This window comes from Pinus tabuliformis, chromosome J, assembly GCF_031772625.1.
Source record: "Pinus tabuliformis cultivar Carrire ecotype Pingquan chromosome J, CPIR1, whole genome shotgun sequence".
Taxonomy (NCBI): Eukaryota; Viridiplantae; Streptophyta; class Pinopsida; order Pinales; family Pinaceae; genus Pinus; species Pinus tabuliformis.
The window spans coordinates 39,710,516-39,716,588 of NC_142295.1; positions in this window are offsets into that span (position 1 = coordinate 39,710,516).

Sequence of the window (6,073 nt, forward strand, 5' to 3'; positions counted from 1 at the left end):
AGTGGAAGCAGGAGAAAGCGAAAGAAGAAGTCAATCATAACCGTTGATCCCACATAGAATGCTTAAAATAGAGTTAATTACAGGGGAGGGGTACTTGGTAAATAGCGGGCTTGTTGGAAGGTCACCGACCACAGATTTTGATGGCCTTCGTCATCAAATGGCTATCGGGTTGGAAATTGATCGAAGGTTAAATCTTCAAGCGGAACTGAATATTTATAGATTAGCGGTTTATAATCATCATCAGATCCGTAAAGAGGGTAAAGATCGAGCTAGCTTCCGTTCTGATATCTCGGAGGATAGTCAGATCAACACGGGCTTGATCGTATGGATATCAAGTTTTAAAAGTGTTCGAAGGTTAAATCTTAGACTGGACCTGAACTATTATATACCAATGGCTTATAATCCTTATCGGATCCATGAAACGGGTAAAAGGGGCGCATGTTTCCAAGGCAATATCATTAATGACCGTCGGATCTTACGGGATCTTGATCGAAAGGATATCGAGTTTCAACATGGGAGGAGGTTAAGTCTAAGAACAGACCCGAAGTTTTAATCATTAACAGTTTATTTTCTCTGTCAGCTATGTATAGCAGGTAAGGGTCGCGCAAGTCTCCGAAGTGATTTCTTTAAGGACCATTAGATAACTGGGGTCTTATCGAATAGCCATCGGGTTGGATAATGGGCAGAGGTTTTTGTGTAATATTTATGTGTAAGGTTTCAGGTTTCGTTTCGGGTTTTGTTGATGGTTAATCATCAATTGGTTTGCCCCTTACTCATCTTTACACTTGTAAAGACATGTAACATACGTAATCTTTCTTGCAGTTAATAGAAGGCTCCACTCTTACCTAAGCAAAAAAAAAAGAAATATTTTTTAAAATTGAATCACTTTGTAAAAGATGAGAATCCTTGTCATGAAACCTCGGGTAATCATCATATATTATTTCCCTTTCCTGAGAATTATATGACTGATTTGAATTAACAACATCATTAAAAATTTGGGAGGAAAGTTCAGTAACATCGTTAGTGAACAAAGAATTATCATCCGAATGAATGACAATCTCGAGATGTTCAAAACTAGTTACGGATCTAGCTTCAACCGAAGGATTATGAAGGCCATTATTTAATGTAATCTGATGTGAAAAGATATTTGGATACATAAAATAATGATTTCCTGAATATAATGACAACTGAAAATGTTCATCTTGGTAATTCACAACATTATTATCAACATTATAATCTTGGCTAAATGAATCCCTTTCAATTGTGGAGGGTATAAGCTAGTCCTGAATTTACTTTGGGAGAATATAGATTTACGTGTTCATTATTCGATCTTGTTCTTGATTAATTTCGATTGAGCCCTCTTAATGCTTACAATAATTATTTGTTTGAACTTCAACTTCAAATTTTATTGTATAATCGATTTCAAACATGGGAAAGAAACAATTTCTTGAAGAAAAAAGTTGTGATGTATTTTCATGTTTATTTATAGGCTCAATAGTTGCAAATTCAAGATTAACTAATGAACTTGATGTATATTGTTCTTCATTATCAGATTGAGTATCTTCATTATTAAAACAAACAAGATAATTAAAATGGTTAATCAAATCTTCCCTTGAAGGTAAATCACTGAGATGGAATCTATATCAAAGTGCCCAAAATCTATTGTAAAATTCGTTTGAAGATTCATCTTCATACACAGACAAATTTTCCAATTCAAAACAAAAATTGTCATAATTATTATTTTGATGAGCGATTAGAAACACCTTCATGAAATTATTCAACGAATAAATTGATCTTACTGGAAGTACTTTAAACCATTTGTGAATACGTCCTTGAAAATTCAAAGTAAACAACTTGCAGATATCATTGTCATTAATAATATTATAAGGCTCACATTTATCTACAAAATGACAAAGATGATCCAAGGCAGAAATTTTACTCTCACCATCATACTTCAAACTAGACAAGGACTTAATGTGCTTCTTGGACATGCCCCTAGTAGGTTTACATGCACTGAAAGCTTGACCCAATGTAGGAATGCGTAAAGGAGCCATGATTAGTTAAAGGCTTTTTAGAACAAAACTCCAATCAGAAAATGAATCCTTGGCCCTCTTTCTAGCGCCAAAAATGTTGATCGGAAAAAATATCCTTCGTTAACATTAGGGGAGACCACCCAATCGAGAACTTAAAGAAACTCTTTTTTCGTTGAAGATGGTGGTTCTGATTGGTTATGGGTCCAATTACCCTATCATCTAAGACTAACCTAAAACTAATCTAGTACTAATATAATCTAAACTAAGAGTTAACCTATCCACGTCATACTATGTTACATTTCCTTTATATCGATCTTTAAAGATGTAAGTTAAAGAAGTAAATCAACACAAAGGTTTTATCAATTTAAAATGGTTGATAAAACCATAATTAAATGATTTATTTACCTCTTTAAGAGAAGACTTGATGCAGACTAAGATGCAAATGTAAAATTAATCTAAAACATGAAATCCTATATTGAACTAGAATGGGATAGCCCTCCTAATCTGAGAGAAAATTAACTAAAACAGGGGGAAGGACTGGTATAATTCATCATGTAATTTTGTATTAATTAAAAGAAGTAGTTCACATTTAACTAATACAAGTGAAAAGAAAATAGGTCTGCAAATGAATAATAAATAGTTTTCAGTCACCTTAGGAATACTTCAATGAATTAAGATTGATTTCAATCTCATTATGCCCTGCAAAGATAGCTCTAACAAAAATTCAAGAGTAAAATGTCAATGACACAACAATAGTGCATAAAATCTATGAAACATAATATGATTTAGAATAAATCTCATAACCAAAAATGAAACTTTAACAGTGAGACAATAATCCCGAGTTTCGGTAACAGTACACGAGAACAATAACTAATTAAATAATGCCAAAGCTTATTACAAAATATGCAGTCCTGGAGTAGCTCAGACCCATAACAAAACTACCTACAATAGTGTAAAGAAATTATAATAGAGCCAGAAACCCTCTTTCAATATCTACAATAACTCTCTCTAATATGCTAAACAATAGTGTGTAAGCACAAATTAAATCATAGCAGAGACCCCCTGTGGTGGATGGCGACCTCATCCACCTGCATCAAATTTAGGGGTATTTGTACAAGATTGAAAAATCTAACAACCCCCCTTATATCTCTCAACAACTGAATCTGGAGGTTTTCTTCAACAGGCAAAAAACAAATTTTTGTAGTTGAATACAAGCCAAATTTAGGAAATTGTTACGCCAGTCGAATTAATTTCGAACAGTGTTTTCCACATGGCAAGGGGCCTTTAGAAGCATGCAATGAGCACATCGTTATGTTCTGTTACACAAATCACAGAGGAGATTAGAGCTTTATTATTAAAACAGTGAAAACATAGATTAAACTATAAAAATGTGTTAAACTATACTTATGCCAAGAGACCTTTTTAAATTAATTAAGTGGATTTTACTTATACGTGGCAAGAGCTTAGTGGTATCAGAGGTAAGCTCATCAGAAATTTTAAAATAAGGCAAAACAAAAAAGTTGTGATATTGGGCGGCTCCGATATGGAGCAAATGCGATTTCGTTATTCAACTACCTTTAACAATGTTATCAGGTCCATTATATCAGAGGTCTTGTATCAGCGATTTGATATCGGGGGTTTTACAATTGTTACCATTTAAAACTTCTAATATACAAGCAGATGCGATATCCCGATTATGCCATCGTTAATATGAATATCAGCTCCAACTTATGAGAGTCTGGTAGATATTGGAAGTCGGAGGGGGAGGCACATTGGGATATCGACGATTAGAGAGATATGAATATCAGAGATCGGAGATTAGAGGGATATGATTATCGGAGATCAGAGATCGAAGGGATTGGAATATCAAAATATTAGCGAGGAATCATATCAGAGTTTTTTAAATGTGTCTTGAAAGGAAATCTCTGATATGCATTACATCTGTTATGTGAGAGCAGAAACAATGATGTGGAATGTGGATCCTCTGACATGGCTTATAAATTATAACACCTTTATATAATGGTCAGAATTTGGTTATATGATATGTTTGTTTTAATACTCCTAAGTCTATAAAAATGGTTTTTCACCAAATGGGTTGAAGCAGAGGCATTGCCGAGAGCTACAGAGGATTCCGTCATACAGTTACTGTTCCATATATTTGTGCAAAATGGCCTCCCAAGAGATATAATTACAGATGGTGGACCATAGTTTTCTGGTAACAAAATTGCTGCAACACTAAAAAACTATCATATCCAGCATAAAATTACTACTCCATACCACCCACAGGCAAATGGCCAAGTAGAAAGCAGCAATAAAATAATAGAAACAATCCTAATAAAAACCATTGCGTCACATAGACATGATTAGGCTACAAGATTGTCGGAAGCCTTGTGGGCTTATAGAACAACATGGAGAAGCATTACCGGCTATTCACCATACCAACTAGTATTTGGAAGGAACCCATCTTTTCGATAGAATTCGAGATACAGACACTGCAAACAGCACAAGAAGTCGGTCTAGATCTAAACAAGGCATAGATTAATAGATTATAGCGGATCAATGAGCTAGATGAAATCAGGCTCTCTGCCCTTCAACACACTGCATTGATCCAACAACAGCAAGCTAAATGGCATGATGCCCTCATTAAAAAGAAAGTCTTCCGCGAAGGAGATTGGGCGCTCCTATATGATTCCAGGTTTTAGGATTTTCCAGGGAAACTTCAGACTTGTTGGCTGGGGCCATATGAAATCTAGAAGGCACATGATAATGGCACCATTACTCTAACCATCATTGATGGATCCGTACATACCTTTAAGGCAAACGGCCACCGAGTTTGACTACACCACAAACCACTTACTCGGGAATCCTTCTACCAGCAACTCCGCGAAGACTCCGACATGCAGATTTTGGTGGAGGAAGAGAAATCTTCCTCACCTCTGGTTCATTAAGTGATTCAACTGTTCTTACATTCTGTACATAATTCTTTTGTTTTGTTAGCGTAAATTATTCTCTGTACATATTTTTTTTTTTTATTTGCACTTTGCTGTTCCTTTTAGGAAGAAACAACATTCTCACAAATTTGCTATTCCTTTTTCAAGGAACAACACTTCTGCATTTTGCTATTCCTTTTTGAAAGAACAATAGCTCCATCGTTTTTGTTGTTTCTTTTCAAAGGAACAACACTTTTGCATTCTGTTGTTCCTTTCAGAAGGAACAACATTTTCACTGTTTCGCTGTTCCTTTTTTCCAAAGGAACAACACTTGCATTTTTCTTCTGTTCCTTTTTCTGAAGGAACAACACTTTCCATTTTGCTGTTCCTTTTCCGAAGGAACAACACTTTTGCTTTTTGTTGTTCCTTTTTCCGAAGGAACAACACTTTCGTTTTTGTTGTTCCTTTTCCGAAGGAACAACACTTTTTGTTTTCTGTTGTTCCTTTTTCCGAAGGAACAACACTTTCATTTTTGTTGTTCCTTTTCCGAAGGAACAACACTTTTGTTTTCTATTGTTCCTTTTTCTGAAGGAACAACACGATTTTTTTTGTTGTTCCTTTTTCGAAGGAATAGCACTTTTGTTTTCTGTTGTTCCTTTTTCCGAAGGAACAACACTTTCGTTTTTTTTGTTCCTTTTCCAAATGAACAACACTTTTGTTTTTTGTTGTTCCTTTTTCCGAAGGAACAGCCTGATTGTTTTTGTTGTTCCTTTGTCGAAGGAACAACACTTTTGTTTTTTGCTATTCCTTTTTCCAAAGGAACAACACGATTGTTTTTTCTATTCCTTTTTTGAAGGAACGACACTTTTGTTTTCTGCTGTTCCTTTTTCCGAAGGAACAACACTTGCATTTTTTGCTGTTCCTTTGGAAGGACAACATTTTCACATTTCTTTTACTTACACTTGTTCTCCTTGCTGTTCCAATTAAAGGACAGCTGCTGTTCCTCTCAATGTACAATATTTTTGAGTATTTTTCTTGTGATTTGGAGCACAGCTATACACTTATGCAATGGATACAAAACTAGAGCATACTGAAATCAACAAATTACAT